The following is an 18,787-nucleotide window of genomic DNA, read 5'->3' as shown; positions in this document are numbered from 1 at the left end:
TTACATTTTCTTTTCTGCATGCCATGTTTTCCCTCTTTCTAATAATTTCCAGATATCTGATGTACTGCCTGTTAAAGGAATTTGATGATGATCATTGATCATTGTTATTCCAAACATGGTCATCTGGCTTAGAATAAATAGTGTAGTTGCACATAATGTGAAGGAAAATAATGTCCATGTTAAAATGAGGAAGCATGCTCTGTCTTGCCTTTGTCTATTCTAACAGACCAATAGGAGGTGTGTGTGTGTGTGTGTGTGTGTGTGTGTGTGTGTGTGTGTGTGTGCGTGCGTGTGTGCATGTGTGTGTGTGTGTGTGTGTGTGCATGTGTGTGTGTGTGGGGGGGGGGTGTGGGGGTGTGTGTGTGTGCACAGGCCACAACATCCTGAGTGCTCAAACCAATTAAAGTCATTGAAAATGAACCTGTCACACACAATCCTCCTGAGCCAGATCAAAAAAAGTTGTGCAGCAAATCTGATATGGATTTGACTGCAGGGCCCAAAGTTTTAAAAGTCAATTAACTCTGTCTCATCCAAGGACAAAGTTTGACCATCAAGTAAGTCAGTCGTCTTCCTACTGAAAGACAACTTCCTACATTTGGAGATACTGCATGTTACCCAAAAGGGAATGTCAGTACAGTGATTAACAACATTTGAAGTACATTACTACTTTATGACTAATTATGTGATGGAAGACAATTATATTAAATTTCATTTTCCAAGTAAACTAATTATTAAGTTTCCATCCATTGTCTATACTGGCTGGCTTCTACTTTCAGGTGGGGGATAGGGACAGGTGCCTGTTTCAAACAGTCAATGGTGTAAGACACAAAGTGCATTAGTATAGGGCAGTCAGTGTTGTAGTCAAGACCACCTAACCCGAGACCAAGACAAGACCAAGATCAGAGTGTATCAAGACAAAACCAAGACTTTTAGGGTCCGAGACCAAATCAAGACCCAGACTTGAATTGGGTCAACAGACTGAAGTCGAGACCTAGTCAAGACCAACAACAGCGCCTCGTGCTACATGACACAACAAAATGTGAAATATGATCAAAATTGCTAATCAAATTGATCTGAAAGATTCACATTCCCTTAAAAACACCTTGATATTAAATACTTAGAACTGAAATAAATTTCACTAAAATTAAAGGCAGATCAAACTCTTTGTTCTGCTTCTCTAAAAAGATAATGCCCCGGGCATTTGCCCATACCATTCATGTCAGATATCATCACTATCAGTGAAACTCCAGCCCAAGCCTCCATGGGGCCCTAAGTGAAATTTGGTTTTGGGGCCCTCTCGTTCTGGTAAGAATGTGGACTGGCTGCAATCAGCAGTACGGTCATTATGTCGTTCACACACCTGCTATGAATTTATCTGGACGTTCTGTTTATATTATATACACAATAGGATACATTTGTTGGTCAACTGATTTATCAAACAGTTGATTTCTAGGCACCGATTTCCTTAATTTTAGGGAATTGTGATCGGCTTATACTTACAGGTGAAGCCCATTTTATTCCCTAATCTTATCTTTGTCAGCAAAGGTTTAAAAATCATCCTCTGTCCCCTTGTGCTCTACAGTGAGAGCTTTGACTGACAGACCAGCCCACCAGGTCAAGTCTGAACCTGATGAGCAGTGGAGTTAACAGTGGGGTTAACAATATTCATCCCACTGTTGCCAACTGAGCGACTTTCTTGCTATATTTAGCAGCATTTCAGACAAAAAATTTATATCAACCAAAATTAAAATCGGCAGGTCAGGCGCTTCAAAGATCGGTAACCTGGGATCGGTGAGAAAACTCCAATGAGTCCAGCCGACATTCTTTGATTAAATACATTTCTCATAAGCGTTACTCCACTAGCTAAAATTTAATTTACACCAGGAGAGTCTTCAAATGATTTTAACAGAAGTTTCACATAACTTAAGTTGATGTAAAAATAATTGTTTTAGCCACAAAGTGATTATGCTCAGCAGCAAATAACAAATTCACAACAATTTTATTTACAAATTTTATTTTCAGCAACAACCTGTTCAGAAAACATTAACACCATAACTATCACCCATGTACATGCTTGCTTTGTCGCTTGAGGGCACCTCAGTAACCACTGAGGAACATGAGGATAGATACTAAATATACCCCAAATGACTCTTGGGTAATCAGAGGCTTTTGTAATTGCACTCTGATTAGTCTCTCAGTCAAAGGCTTGGAGGGAGCGTCCCTAATGTGCTGTAACACTCAGATTATCTTTATGCTGAGACACTGAAGAAAATAGATTAAGTCAAAATATAGCAACTAATATTTGAAATGCCTTGACTTAAGAAAACCTTCAAGGTTAAATCTAGTTTAAACCTCCTTCCAGTCCCATTTGAATCAATATTTCTTTGTGTTGCAGAAAAACCTTCTTTCTGCCTTTTATAATCTAACAACTTCTGCTATCAAGCTTCCATAAAAGCAGAACACCCAGTACCAAATTTATATAATTTTTTAAATTCTGCCAGAGTCAGGGGAAATTCAAATGTCGTTCCACAGCAGCTTGTGGGTTTAAAAAAAAAAAAAGATCAAATGAAAGTGAATTTATTAAAGACATATATAAATATGGTTCTATTCCTTCAATCTCCTCCCTCATTAACTTAGAGGATTCTGTGCTAATTAGAAATGTGTTAAAATCACCAAGGAGGAAGAGAGGAGATCATACGGTATTAATGAGCAGAGACAGGAGGATATCTTCCAATCTCTGTCTCCATTTCATCTGTCCCTCTGTACACACACTCCTCCCTACCTTTATTTCTACCCCCTTTCAATTCCCTTTACAAAGTTTGTTTCCCTTTATCTTACCCCTTTTTTTGTTTTTCAGCCCTGAATCATTTTTATCAGAGCTAGAAATTTCTTAATTATTTTTAATTCCCGGCCCCCTCCTCTCATTCCTCCCCTCCATACTCCCACATATTTCAGTGGTGCCAGTTCTCCATTAGGCAGCTGTGTTCTTGTTGGCGAGGTTGGAGGCCTGGCACTGAGCCATGCTCAAAGTGTCTTGCCCATTCGTCTGCTCGTCTACCCTTGTGCTCTTTAATTTTTCTTCACCAGCTTGTTATAAAATAATCCAGAAAGCCCTGTGAGTAGATGATAGTTCTTCACCCTGCCTGTGTGTTACCCAGTTAGCTGATCAGAGTTCAACACCAAGACACCAAACTGGCAGCTATTTGAACGCTGCACATTCCCCCAACTGCTTATAAATATTGCATATTTAAAATACTCTGCTAATTGTAAATATAAATTTTCTTTCAGCCTTTAAGGTGTTAATCTGTGCAGATTTAGCTCAGCTGATAGTGGAGCACTCTCCACTGTCAACCCAATAAATTGCTATCTGTTGTGCTAAATATTTGTGCAAGTGAATATTTAATATACATTTTTCAACAAAAAATATATGTTAAAACAAAGAATACAAATAAAAGATCTTTGAAAACTATATGTAAATGTGATTTTTACAAAACAAATTTCAGTAAGGAATAAATGAGGACACCCTTGGATTTATTCCCACTTTAATGTCTGTAAATTACAAAGTGAAATATGATGTGAGGTGCATATGATCAGAGCACCATTAGCATGTCAAAGAGGTTTTGTTCTGTATGAAGTTCATATACTTCATGTTTTTATGTGCACCTGATTTTAAAGTCTCACCAAGTAAGAATAAAGATTCTAAGGCTTCTGGAAGGAAGACTACCTACATTATAGTCTGGTACAATAGCTAAGAGTTCTCAAAAGAACTTGATATCAGAATTTAGGGAAATGTATGTACAAGAGGCGAACATTCACAACAACTGGAAAAATTAATTTTTCTAATTTCAATTTGTGCAATTCTATGCTTAATGGAAATACAGCTACTCAATGCCTGTTCAATTAGAAACTGCACAAGTTCAGCCTTCATGAGAAATGTGCAAGAATAATATCGAATTAACTGAATTTATAGAGTAGAATAGAAATATTTTTTTTGTTTGAATTCTGTATTTCTATTTTACAGTGAGAAATGCAGCATTGGGAAAATTTGACAAATAGTCAAAGCATGTGGGCTCACGCAAAATTTTAAATATAAAAGACTGAAAAACAAAATTGAACATAACATACTGTACAGTAAGCGCAACATTACAATACAAAATAATGTGCAGTTGTTAAAATAGCAAACTCTGATCCAAAGGAATGAGTATCACAATTAAAATATGCTGTTATATTAGACCTACACATCAAAAAGATCAGTGGTGTGTGGGCACAACACCTTTACATCCACATAGACAACAATACTCAACCCATGAATGGGCAGTTCAGAAAAATCTTTCATCTAACCTTCGCATGGCTATTATAGTGAGAGTGCTGTAATAATTTGTGAACATATGTTTGTCAGTGATCTGAATTGAATATTGATAAGTGAGGGAAATGCATGGGGTAAACAGCTGTGACTGCTGCTTCATCATAAAAGTGTGTGCATCAGTCATTGCCAGGCACAGCTGCTGCTCTGAGACAAGCCATCAGAGAGACCAAACTCTCTATCATTCTTCCATTCACTCTCTGTTCTGTTTTTCTAAGATACTCAGAATAAACACTACAAGTTTGCTCCTGGAACCGATACCAAAAGGTAAGTACAGGAGGGAAAGCTAAACCTCCTTTTTTCCAGCAATACTGAAAGGGATGAAAGTGGACTTCCACAAAACACACTCCCTTCCCTCACCTTCTTCAACAACGTGGCCTACTGTCGACAACTTCTGCTTCCTATTGTTAACCGTTCCTGCTCAGACTCCTGACCGTAGTCGGAAGACACAGGGGAGATTTTCCTCCAGGGCCGAAGCGAAGTTACTTCGGGGTTAACTCCCTCATACGCCTCGAACATGAACCACAAGGTGGCACAGGGGTGCTTGGAAGTCAACTTTAATAGCGCCAGCAAACACTTGAAAGCTGTACAGAGTTTTTGTTAGCCGCTGCTCCCATCGTCGTCTCCACTCTCACTCTCTCTCACTCGCTCCTCCCCACCACATGCAGGTTCTTCCAGCACGCAGCGCCCCCCCCCCTGCTGACCGGAGGACGGCTCAGCAGCACTTCCAACCCTGCTATATCTGCTACAAGAAAATCCACATCCAGCTGACGGTTGTTGATGCCGACTGGCACATCACATCCCCCTCACAACAGATGGCTGTAGCTGAGGTCTCACGTCAGGGTGGATGGAATTATAGTAGCGCAACGGCAGCACATTTCTCCGCGCCCCACTGTCCAACACAGCACACACCTCCACTTCATAGATTTGCATTTGGATACTCATTTCTTGGCTTTGGCCTTTCAGGTGGAGCACAGTGGGTTCTTGGGTGTCACAGAAGCTTCTAGATGTCAAATCTTTGGTGGTCTTGTGAGGAGAAGGACACTGCTTCTGGATATGACCCCAACCTTGACAGTTATGGCAGCGAACTTTCCCTTTTGTGGAATTTCTGCGGTTATTAAAGGCTGAAAGCATATGTGTGGCAAACCAATTTGGTGAAGAACTTGCTACAGGTGTAGTTTTGATAATACTTTCATATTTGTCATTGGCTCTGACCACAGCGGTTCTGGGCCGTCGTTCAACCATGCTGCGGGCTCCCGGCTGCATGGCACTGGTGACATAAGCTGCAGCCCTTTTGGTGGTTTCATGAGCATGAGCTATTTCATATGCACGGGCGAGTGTGGCTGGTCGTTGCTCTAATAGTTTCTGGACTATTTCTGCATCACCCAGACCGTTTGTGAAAACTTTAACAGCAATAGAGTCCTGTTCAACTTCTGCCCTGTCACCATAAGCCACCGCCACTTTCCCATAAATATCATCTCTGAAAGCATGCAGGGCCTCTCCATGTTTTCGTATTCGCTGCCTCAGTTCTACTGCAACAGCAGCGGCATGATCAGAAGTTGGACCATATGCAGTTTCCAGTTCGTCCACCAGACGGCGGTAGTCCCACCTGGAAGAGCGAGGATTTCTGTGGACAATGGCCCCTGCTGCGCCAACCAGGCAGAATTTCAGCTGCACTGTCATCGTCTTTTCAGACCAGTAGTTCGCTTCGGCGCAGCTCTCAAATTTGTGCAGAAATTCTTTCCATGGTGTGGTACCATCATATTGGCCTGGACGTAAAGTGGGGACCCTCTCTCTAGGATCACCATCCTCCTCACTGTCGGACAGGGGGCGTTGCAACATGACACGGGTTTTATTAGCTTTTAATCGGGGCTGGGGCCGTGCAGGGGTTTGTTTGTGGCTTATAGTTCCATCCAGTTTAGGGGTACATTGCACGGCGGGAGATGCCACAGGGTTAAAATAAGCCGGCGTGCTGTGTACAAAACTTCTTATATGAGCAGGAGCGAACGGATTGGAGTCGGTGTAATTATCTTTCAATTGAAACGTGGGGGCTGGGTAGTAATGCATCCCGTTTTCTGCATGCCCCCCGTGGGTATAACTTTGACATTCAGCAGCAACGAATGGGTTTGTAGAGCTAACCTGTGGCTGAGCGGGGCCGTGGTGCGGTGCAGACATGTCCCCTCCCTTAGCGTACGAGCTAAAACAGCGTTCATCACACAGAAAAGGGTTGAAATGTTCACATTTCTCCACCGTTACATCTTCAGTAGTCTTTCTACATTCCGCACCTTCGGACGACATATCCAATGTCATAAACGGGTTGGAATAATCTGTTTCGAGCCCATAGTTTTCACGGGAGTGGCGAGCGGCGGAATCCATGTTGCGGTGGCTAAGCAACGGGCTAATGCAGTCTCTCGGCTTTATTGCTAGCCGCTATTATCTCTCTTCTTCAAAGCTCACCACTCGTTCAGCAAGGCGAAGAGGTCCCTTCGTGGTCGCCAGTGTTAACCGTTCCTGCTCAGACTCCTGACCGTAGTCGGAAGACACAGGGGAGATTTTCCTCCAGGGCCGAAGCGAAGTTACTTCAGGGTTAACTCCCTCATACGCCTCGAACATGAACCACAAGGTGGCACAGGGGTGCTTGGAAGTCAACTTTAATAGCGCCAGCAAACACTTGAAAGCTGTACAGAGTTTTTGTTAGCCGCTGCTCCCATCGTCGTCTCCACTCTCACTCTCTCTCACTCGCTCCTCCCCACCACATGCAGGTTCTTCCAGCACGCAGCGCCCCCCCCCTGCTGACCGGAGGACGGCTCACACACATCACTCACTGAGCTGTTATCACTTACAGTGGAGGCACTTTCCGCAACACTATGAACAACTCCGTTATTTCTTGGGAAAGCCTAGCAGAGACTGAAGTAGAATCGTCCAGAGGAGCTGCTGGTCATCTTCTACATGACCATATGTCCTTCACATCCATCTCTGTGCGGTTGAACTCATCCACAAAACAAGACAGTTCCAAACTGCAACAAACAATCAGGTCTGCAGAGGCTATGCAAGTCAAGGGTCAGGAAAAGTATTACTAATGTTTCTAGTGGTCGGCATGAAGCTGGACTCTCTGGTGACGGTGGCAGAGGCGAGGACACTGAACAAACTGCTGGACATCATGGACGATAGCAGCCACCCTCTACATGCCGTCATCAGCAGCCAGAGGAGCCTGTTCAGTGACACTGCTGCTTCCCAAGTGCCGGACCAATAGATTCAAGAACTCCTTTGTCCCCACGCCTTCAGACTGTACAACTCCTCACTGGGGGGTCGGAGGTGACACAGGACAGAGGGAAGAAGGAGTAGTTTTTCTACAAATGTGAACTCCATATTTATCAGGCCAAACCATACAGTGCAATACCATATCACTGGTCAATCTATCGACCAAATTGCTATAATTTCCTTTTGTGTTGTATTTATATTCTTTGTTTTGTATTTAATTTGTATTTTTTTGTATTTTGTGTATGCTTACTGTGTGCCACATTTTTGCCTGTGAGCTGCTGGTAACTATAATTTCCTGAGGGAGTCTTCCCAAGGGATCAATAAAGTCAAGTCTAAGTCTAAGTCTAAGTCTACAGACCCAGCACATTCCTGGACACAACTTGTTCAGACATTTCCCTTCATGTCGGCACTATGGAGCACTTTATGGAGCCACCAGAGACAGTTCCTTCAGAGAGAAAGGTAAACACAACTTTACACACTCTCTGATCAGAGAAAACAAACCTGACAGAGACTGAATTAACCAAACGTTTACAATACCATTGCAGGGTACCTGGTAATTGTATTTGCCTTACATTCAGTAGGATGTATTTTATTTATTTTATGTTATTTTTTTGTGGTAATTGGAGCCTACTCTTAAAGTAGGCTCCATCAACACATCACACTGGTGTTGATGTTGTTGCTGCCTATATACAATACGGTTATTATGTTGTTTGGTGAATATCCAATTCTGCTCAGTTATTTTATACAGAGGTAATAACAAAAATACTCAAGATATCTTATGAGGAAAACAAATCAAATTAATTATGTTATCACAATTAATTTAAATTAGAGTCCTTAAAATGTATATTGTTAAACAAAAAGAAAAGAAAAAAAAGATGTCTATGCAAGAGTCAGTGTTGTTCTTTGTTTCTTCATTTTTGAAATGACAGACAGGAAGTGAAAGATATTCTTTCAACAAGAAGAAACCTCTAGCATGACCCGGAGAAGAACTGACTGCCATCCTCCACCTTGATCATCAAAATATCGAGAGAGAAGGAGCGAGACCCCTACAAACTTTCAAGCTCTTGACAGCTACTATCTGGGCAAATAACAGAACACAAAGGTCAAAACTGCATTATTGCATTAGGGTGATTTGAGGTCGTTGAACAGAACTCATCAGCACTAATAAGTCATCAAAGTGTTCAACTATTGCTTAACTGTTGTACTGTCAACATTTTTACTTAAGTTAGTTTTGACTTTTCCTATTTTTTAATGTAAACAAAATCAGACTGTTCTTCTTTTTTCAAAATATTTTTTTTTCCATTTATGTTGCTTTTTACATTTTGGTAAAAAGCAACAGACTTATTGGCCAGAATGTGTTCTGTTTGTCAAAAGCAAAATTGACAAGAGCATTAAGTATTAAAAATGATCAACAATTGAGTGTTTACTGTCTTGAAGTTCTAATACATTCTGCTCGAGGAATGTAAAAATTGAAACACAGACACACCCACAAGGTAACAAACATTTAAACCACACATGCACAAAAGATTCACACTCCAGAACTAAAACAAGGTTAGAGAAAAACATATTGCTTCTTAACAAAATTTAATAACTGATAATTGATACAACCCATTTTTGTTTTTATGATATACATTTTTGTTCAGATAAATTCACAGTATTTGATTTAAAAAAAAATTTTCACCTGTAGTTAATTCATTTTACGTTACATTTGAGCACATTCTCAACATTTTTTACTGGCTTCGAGAATAGCAAGCTTTTCTGCTCCAACAGCAGTTCTATCTGCCACACACACATCACTCTGAGAAGGACAGGCAGTTCTGGTCTCTGCTAGCACATTTTTTGAGGTTCTCCATTTTGGATCCAGAACTGGGAAATGCTCAGAGAGAAAGCAAAGTGGAGCTGAACACACAGGATGGAGAAAAACTGGAATCTTGCACAGCTTTTCCCAAAATAGACAAGCATAGCCAAACTTATGATGCAACACAAAACATTTTCTGCAAAGAGAACTTTGTGTACGGGTAGAGAGAGAACCCCAGTCGGGATGAGGTCCCAAATCCGGGCTTTGCTGCATGTCACTCCCTTTGTTCCTCTTCCAAATAGTGTGAGAACTTCAGATCAAGGTCACTAGTTCCATGCAAATAGTTACTCAATGGAAAGGTTGTACATTCAATGAAACAAATTAATTCAATATTGTTTTTTTCTAAAACACTTCTTTACAACTAAATAGACCAAAAATATTAACATATTACCTGAAACATGTCAGCTTATGGCTCAGGCTGCTTGCAAATTGCTGTTTTTCTAAAACATCTCAAGCTTCTTTAAATAAGAAACTCATTGAATTAAGCTTTCATGCTATGTGAGGAGATGATTGTGTGGGAGACAATAAAACAGTGCTTAGCTGTGACCACCTGGCCTTACAATGCAAATAAACAGACAATGCTTTATAAAAGGCCTCTTGTTCTATGTCTTCTAATGCTGGAGAAACTTATCAATAACAGCTTAAAGTTTTCTACTGCACACAAACATGTATGCATACTCAGTTACGTGGAGCAAATAAAAAAACAAAGGTCCAATTCTTCCACATTTCACTTACATTTTCCAGCATGTGATAATGGCACATGTAATGATGTCTCTGAGGAGCCTGGGAGAGCAGAGGCTGTCATCAGGTGACTACAGCAGTAATTTTCATGATGGGGCTCTTTGGGGACTACACAGGGTGCTCTCTGTTTGAACAGTTTGCAACTGGGGTAAGGAAGCATTAATGTATTTGTTCTGACCCTCAGCTTAACCATAAAATTCAAGTACTCATCCGTAGAGTTATGATAAAACCGGTTTGAAAAAACTGCCTCAAACATCCAAAAACAAAAATAGTTTTATAAAGGAAAATACATAAACACAATAAACAATAGATTCAGACCACAGTTTGGCACAAGAAAGCGCCCACAAACCTATTTAGATGGCTCATAATCAAAGTACAGTCTCTGTTGTCCTGCCCTACATCCTTCCATAGTGTAATGCAGCAGTCCCAAGTGAAGCTCCTGGCATTGAATCTCATTATAGACACCACATAGTCCAATTATCACTGCTAACCACATCCTCTGAGCACAGAACTCCAGAGGATCCACCACCTCTGGGGATGCTGGATGGTTCTGATGCTCTACATACCTGCAGCGCTGTTACATCTTCAGTTTACTATGACAATGTGGGTGACATCAGTAAGGAAAAATGTGATGTCTTTTCCCTCTTTTCTAGTTTTTTTTTTCCGACCTGGTGTCCAAATCTTTTTGGATTGTGCATGCTTTGACCAAACATTTATCATAAATAACTTAGAAAAGCTTCAGTTAGTGAAAGCTTAGATTAAGAGAATTGTCAAACTACATATTTTTTCTTGTTCAGACTGAACACATTAACCAAACCCCTGTTCTTTCATACACTATTTTTGAACAACAATCCAATAAGTGTAAGAGGTACATGTTTTGGAAGATAATTATTGATGATCTTGTGATCCTCTACCACCATTGCAAACAAAGAACCTAACAAAGAACTGGCAGCACGTTTTTCTTTCAGGAATACTATCCTACGGATATGGGGAATTTTTTTTTCTTTTCCGTTACTGTTAGATTTTTGATGTCTTGTTTTCATATATACTCATTTCCCTTTGATTTTAATATGCTGGGAGACCTTTATTTGCCCACAGGATCTGTATTTTCTTTTTTGAACAGCAGGAAGTGGGCAAACTGAAAACAGAAAACTTGCAGCCATAGCTGCCCTGAGAGCAAGACAACGGTGAAAAATGGACAACAGATGCTAGCCAGGAAGAAAGCTTTAAACTTAGCAGTTAGCTTATGCAAATGATTGGTCACTAAGCAACCCCCCAAAGTAATAAGTATGCAATTGTATGAGCACATGTTAGAACTAGCCTGGAGCTGGCGATAGGCTGGTTCTCCATTCAATTCTATTGCATTTAAAACTTCAACTGTTTCTCTTTTGTTATTTTAATAAATGTTTGATAAATGTTTGGGTTTAAATCCAACATTAAATTGGTCCTAGAATTCCTCACTCAAAATATTCGAGTCGAAGCAAGAAATTACCCTACAACAAAGATGTCAAAGTCAAATACACAGAGGGCCAAAAAAACAAATTTGCTACAAGCCGAGGGCCGGACTGGTTCTACGTTTATTAAAATATGTTGAAATGATTGCACATAGCCTGTCAAACCAAGACCTAACATATTGTATATTGTTTAATAATTAAATGAATAAACCTATATTTTCTTTTTTTTAAATTAGATTTTCCACATAACAATGAGCAACATGCAAGTCACACTTGAGACAGTACTTTGGAGAATAAGCATAAACTAATACATGACAAAACAAGAACCAAGAATAAAACTACAAAATAAACAAACAGAGGTAACAGAAAGTAAATAAACTATAAATTAGACAGAAAACAACTAAAAGGGGTACCTAAATGGCTTAATGTAGTCTGTGCTACTAAAATTGTAATAAGACTTAGTTAAAGGGTATATGTCAATACAACTTGGAATTAAGGGGGAGCACCACTCATGGGGTCACATCAAGTGACAAAGACATAATATGGTCCAAAAATGGTGACCAGCTTCTTGAAAATGTGATTTCAGAGCCTTTGAGAGTATGCCTAATTTTTTCCAGTTTCATGAACGAAAGTGCATCTTTTATGCAATGAGAATGTGTGGGTGGGAGAGAATTCTTCCAATGCATCAGTATGATACGTCTAGCCAGTAGTGTAAGGAAGGCCACAAGGTCAGCATGATGGGGTGACAGTAACTGGTTTTTGGGGAGGACCCCAAATAAAGCAGTGAGTGGAGAGCGCTGTATTGTGGTTGAGGTAATTACAGAAAGTGAGTCAAAAACAGATTTCCAAAATTGAGATAAGGAAGAACAGGTCCAAAACATATGACTGAGAGTCGCTGGGCCCAAACCACACTTCACACATCTTGAATCCACGTCCAGAAAGATTCGAGCCAGTTTGCTTTTGGACCAATGTACTCTATGAACGACTTTACACTGAACAAATCTGTGTCGGGCACAAATTGATGAGGTGTGAATGCGTTCTAGAATAGTTTGCCACATTTCATTATCAATCTCTATGTTAAGCTCAACAGACCAAGTAGCCTGAAGATGGCCAAGCCCAGGAGTCAGATTGGACATTAAGAGGTTGTATAGTTTTGATATTGTACCCTTTGGAGTGGGACTAATTTCTAGCAGTTGATCAACCATATTGGGGGCAGGAATTATTGGAAAACCTGGGAAACGATGACTAATAAAGTCTCTAACTTGTAGAAATCTAAAAAAGTGGGCAGTAGGAAGGTTAAAATTTGAAGATAATTGAGCAAATGAGGCAAAAGTACCATCTATATATAGATCTTTCTCAGAACAAAGCCGATGGCTTTTACACACTGAAAAGGTTTTATCAATGAGTGAAGGTGGAAATAGAGTATTAGAATTTAGCGGCGATAAAAGAGATATTCTCTGGATCCCAAAATATTGCATAATCTGAGCCCATATTCTGAGGCAGTTCTTAACAATTATGTTGTTAGTGTAAGTAGCAGGAGACATTACAGGAGGGACGCATAGAAGGAGTACAAGAAACCAGAGCTACATGAGGCCTCCTCTATTGGTAATCATTTGGGGGTCTCACAGCTCGCATTGCACCAGAATAACATTGTACGAATATTAACAGACCAATAATAGCATAAGAAATTTGGTGTGGAAAGCCCTCCCATTTCCTTACTTTTCTGCAGGATACTCTTTCGTATTCCAGAAGGTTTTTGTTCCATCTGAAGTGAAAAACTGAAGTATCGAGTGTCCTGAAGAATTTTTTTGGAATAAATAGTGGCAAACACTGAAAAAGGAACAAGAATTTCGGCAAAACATTCATCTTGACACAGCTGATCCTGCCTGCTAAAGAAAGTGGCAGCATGGACCAGCGCTGTAAGTCCTGGTTCAGCTGGTCAAGTAAAGGAGTAGAAAGTACTACAAAAAGTTGTGAATACTTCTTCGTTACATGGATTTCCAAGTACTTAAATGCTTGCAGAGAGATCTCGAATGGTAAACTAGTTAGTGTCCAAATTTGTCCAAATTTTTCAAGCAGGTCTAATACCAGAGGCATGGAAGCCTCTGGGTCTGAGGGAAAGAGTAAGATGTCATCTGCATAAGAGACTTTATGGTCAAGACCACCTCTTGTGATGCCGCACATGGGACTGGATCTCAGGGCTGCAGTTAAAGGCTCTATAGCAATTGCAAACAGAAGAGGGGAGAGTGGGCAGCCCTGGCGGGTTCCACGAACTAGGTGAAAATATTCTGAGTGGTTATTATTTGTGTGAACACTGGCTAATGGTGAAGTATATAACAGCTTGATCCAAGAAATAAAGGAACAGCCAAACCCAAAATGTTGTAAGGTGTAAAACACAGAAGTCAAGAGAAAAGCAGATGTCCTCCAAGGAGCAGCCATCCTATTATTATTCATTAAATAAACCCCCCACACAGCTCTGCCTTAGTAGAAATGTTGTGTGAAATGCTGAATTTAGAGTTTAGGAAAGATTTGAGGTTCAACACAAGGCCAGGATGAGATAAAAATTATGAAATAGGACTTAATAAATTGACTCCAATAAAAGGCGACTTTAAGTAGAATAAGAAGCTAAAAATAAAATAAGCAACAGGTTGAAGATGAAGCTTCAGGAGCAAGAGGAATTTATCGCCTCCTGTTTACAGTAGAGAGGAAGTTCAGGCAGCAGCTGAGCAAGGAATAATAGGCAGCTGTGCTGCAACTCCTCCCCTCCCCATCATGTAAACTTTTCTTAGTACAAACATCAGTGCATATAAAAAAGGCAACAGAAGCATCATAAATTTTACAAATTAAGATGAAATTGAAACATATTCTGTGATATAAGTGCTAAAACTCTAATGAAAGAACAGGATTAGTTAGAAATTTCTATTGAAACCTTCTTGCCATAAAACCATCCCTTCAAAGTGGAAACAAGAATTTCAGGGGGGAGAGGGATGGTATGAAGTCATTTTCTGGCCATCTAACAGTTGAGAAGACAAATTGGATGTAGTTTTAGTTTTTTAAAATTCAAAGAACCATTTTCTCTTTAGAGCAGATTGTTTAAGTTAGTTAATAAATTGTGAGCAATAAAATAATTTGGAAAATGTTAAATGCAAATTTTTAACATCAAAACGTTGAGTTTAAAGGTAGGCATATTTTATTAAACTTTAGTTAGAATTCTTTAGGAAGTTTGTAAACAGAAATTATAATTCTTAAATGTTTCACAACTGTAGAGAAAATAATGTTTTCTCTACAGTTTGGTGTTATGATCCTTTAAGAGGACATTATCTGGCTTAATATCTCAATTTATGCTTTGATGAGGAAAAAGACTGTTTTGTCAGTTTCAAAACTCAGCAGTGGATCAGTAAACTCAGGAATGCAAAGCTTCCACCCCTCGACAAGCTTGTAGGAAGGTCGCAATTGGGTGAGAGAAGGCCTATACTGCAGTGTTATTTAAGACTAAGCAGTCGGCTGACACAGCTAAAGTTAATTTAAACTTAACAATATAGAATTATCTGCACTATCGCTACAATCAAGACTGATTGCTTGCTGATCTGTTAAACATATAAGAATGATCAAATTAAAAAACCTTTCACTAGATGATTTAATATTGGAGAAATTCTTTCAGGTTGCTCTGGTTACATCTGAATATTGAGAAGAAGCAAACAATCAGGAAAACTGTGAAGTGAATTTTTAAACATTTAAGTTTAGCAAGGGAATTAATACATTATATTATGAAACTTTATTAATAAAACATCATTAAGAGAGTAAAATAAAGTGTTCTGCTTTAAACAGTGTTTTTGAGAAAAATAGTCATCTTGAAGGATTAAATTATGCTTAAATAAATGATTAGGTTTATTTCGAGAAGTTTTTTTAACGGAACAAAAACAGTGATAAAAATAATATATAAAAGTTATCAACAAAAATCCTCAAGGAAAAAGAACATAAAGGTCTTTGAACTATTAAGTTTGGAATTAAGTTGACACTTATGGGTTTTTCATAAGAATTTTTCTTAATGAAGAAATTTGTTTAGAATTAAATTAAAAACCTTTAAGTATTGAAAATTATGGACACAGTGGTGTTTAAGTATTTGATGCATCTAACTTTGGATAAATAATTTTAAAAAAGAAATGAATCTACATTTCATTGAAATTGACAACATGTTTTGACAGCAGGACATTATTGATTGTTATTAGGCCATAATAAGAGTTAGAGTGATCTTTTAGAACGTGCACATGTAAATTAAAATAAGTCCTTGGAGACTAAAATTAAGAATATGAAAACATTGGAAAATTGTTGAAGCTTCATAAAATTTGATTGAACAATTCGAACAAAGAGAAAAGTATGAGAATAGACTGGCAATTTGTGAATGACCACGACTTTTGACTAAATTTCATGGTTTGCTTGTTGTGTTATTGTTTGTGATAACATAGAATGTGTGTGATTAGACTTAGACTTAGACTTAATTCATCCCTTGGGAAGACTCCCTCAGGAAATTGAAGTTACCAGCAGCTTACAGGCAGAAAAGTGGCACACAGTGCGCAAAATACAAAAAATACAAATTAAATACAAAGGTACACACTAAATGTGAGTAGCCAAAACCCTAAATGAAGCAAAAATAAGCAAGGAATAAGAATATGAATAAAATATAAATAAAAAATATAAATACAACACAAAAGAAATTATAGGAATTTGGCGGATAGATTGACCAGTGATATGGTATTGCACTATATTGTTTGGCCTGAAAAGTGTGGATATTTGCAGAAAAGTACGAGGGGTACTTTTTCTTAGAAGAAAAAAAAGAAAAGAAAAAAAAAATTCTTATGTGAGGGCTTACTCATTTGAAATTATTAATGCCTTGACATAAATAATTTGAATAATTTGCTTGTAGTGGAACTAAAGTGCAAAGTTTAGTGTAATTTCATACTTTAAACTACTCTATCAAATATGAGTAGTTATTCTGAATTAAAAAAAAAATAAAAGGTGTAAATAAATAATGTGTTTCTAGACTGAAGTTTAGAAAACATTAATCTGGGCTTAACTGATTAATGGTCATTAAATTAATAATTTGTGGTGAATTAGACAATTTTGGAATTTGATTTAATTTTGAAATGGCTAATTTCAATTTAAAACAAAATAAAAGTCAGAACAGTGTTTTGCAAACAGATCCAAATAGCACCATCCAGAGGAGGAAAAATGAAAGTGTTTCACCTTGAGAAATTTGACAACAGGTTATAAATAGGTAGCAATTCTTTAAAGACACCAGACACTAGGTTAATTTATCAAATGACAAAAAGCAACAGCAGTAGTTAAAAATGGGGGAATTGAGATAATTATTTTGAGAAGCTTAGTGAATTATTGAAACTTATTGAATCATTAAATATTATATTAAAAAATATATATTTTGACAAATATGTTTGATTTGGGCTGAAAATAACACAGAGGGAAGCATTATCCACAGGGAAATTTATGGTCATGCAGAAGAGGAGGTTTTTAGATTTTAAATATTCTAAATGTAGAATTCCATTAATCTGAATCAAAAGTGAAAGTAAAGATTTTGTGTGGTGAACATAGATGTTGACTTTAAACGGTTTTTGAGTTGTTCTCCATTAAAAGACGTTCTGACAATGGCTAAAGTATTGTGTAAAGTAATAATTTCTAGAAAATGTGTATTTGACCAAATTTACAGTGATAATAAAGCACATTTTGGTTAACCAATTTGGAAAAAAAACTATATGAATTATGGTTCATATTGATTTGAATATTATGCTAGCCATTTACAAAGCATTATTTTTACGGATTAAAAAGCAAATGGATTGAAGAAAACAAACAAGCCTATGTAGACAAAATATCTGTTATTGTTTAAAGATATACATTAGCATAATTAGAACAGGTCTAATTCTTCTAGAGATTTTTCATAAAATGTTTAGACAATAAATCAGTAAAATTTAGTTAATTTTGTAAAGGTAATTTGGACTGGACTGCTTAATTCATACTGATATTCATTATTTTGAATATTTTTTAAATGTGATTTATATAACTATATTTGATATTTTAAGCTTTTGTTTTGATTGTTTTTGGTTTTGAATTACAAGAGTTGTTTAAAATGAAGCTGAGATCAAAACAGAAACAAGATCTGCATATTGAAAATATTAACTTTGAACTTGATAAGCAGGTGGTTATAGGGTTTTTGAGTTTTTCTAGTTGTTGGTGAATTATAAATTAAAATAAGAAATAAAAATTGAATGGATCACAGCCACAATTTAATGAGCAAAAATTAAGAAAACCGGGCAGGCAGAAGATAAGGCTTCGCACAACGAGCTGGCTCATGGTTCCCCACAGAATGATGACGTTGTTGGCTGGGGAGAAACGTGTACAATTACTTAGAAAAGCATCTTCAAACACGATAACAACCAAAGTTGAAAAGGAGCAGTGGAGAATTAACTCAGATGGACAGAGTGAATTGAATATGTTTGTGTTGAACATATTCAAATGGATAAAGGAATGATGCCTTTGGGAAATCTGACTTCTGTTTTGTCATTGCAGGTTTTTTTGCAGCTGTTTCTGGCGATATGTGACCTGTCTAGCCTGGAGATGGAGATAGGCTGGTTCTCAATTCAATTCTATTGCATTTAAAACTTCAACTGTTTCTCTTTCAAACATTTTTTATGAAATGTTTGATGAATGTTTCGCAAAACTTTTGGATTTCTTTTTTTTTTTTTACGTTATTTCGCAAAACTTTTGTGTTCCCTCGCAATACCTTACCGATCAGTTATGTAGCATAATTGAATACTGTAAGCCTTTCTTACGGTAGCCGCTGTACTTTCTGCTTTAATATAAGGTTATGTGAGTTTTTTCATAGAAAGCAGCTTTTTAAACCATTCAGATTACGATCACAACAGAGACACATTCAAAACTGTTAGATGACCAATAGTAACTCAGAAATAGTCCAAATTAGGATGTATTTCTATTTCTTTCCTAATTACGGAACATTTCTCTTTATATCATAGGTTTTTGGTGCCTTTTTATGCCAAAGGAAAAAATCTAAAACTTCAGATATTTCAAGAGATATTAACA

This window comes from Poeciliopsis prolifica, unplaced genomic scaffold (genome assembly GCF_027474105.1).
Source record: "Poeciliopsis prolifica strain line A6 unplaced genomic scaffold, Auburn_PproV2 SCAFFOLD042, whole genome shotgun sequence".
Taxonomy (NCBI): domain Eukaryota; kingdom Metazoa; phylum Chordata; class Actinopteri; order Cyprinodontiformes; family Poeciliidae; genus Poeciliopsis; species Poeciliopsis prolifica.
This window is presented reverse-complemented; position numbering follows the sequence as displayed.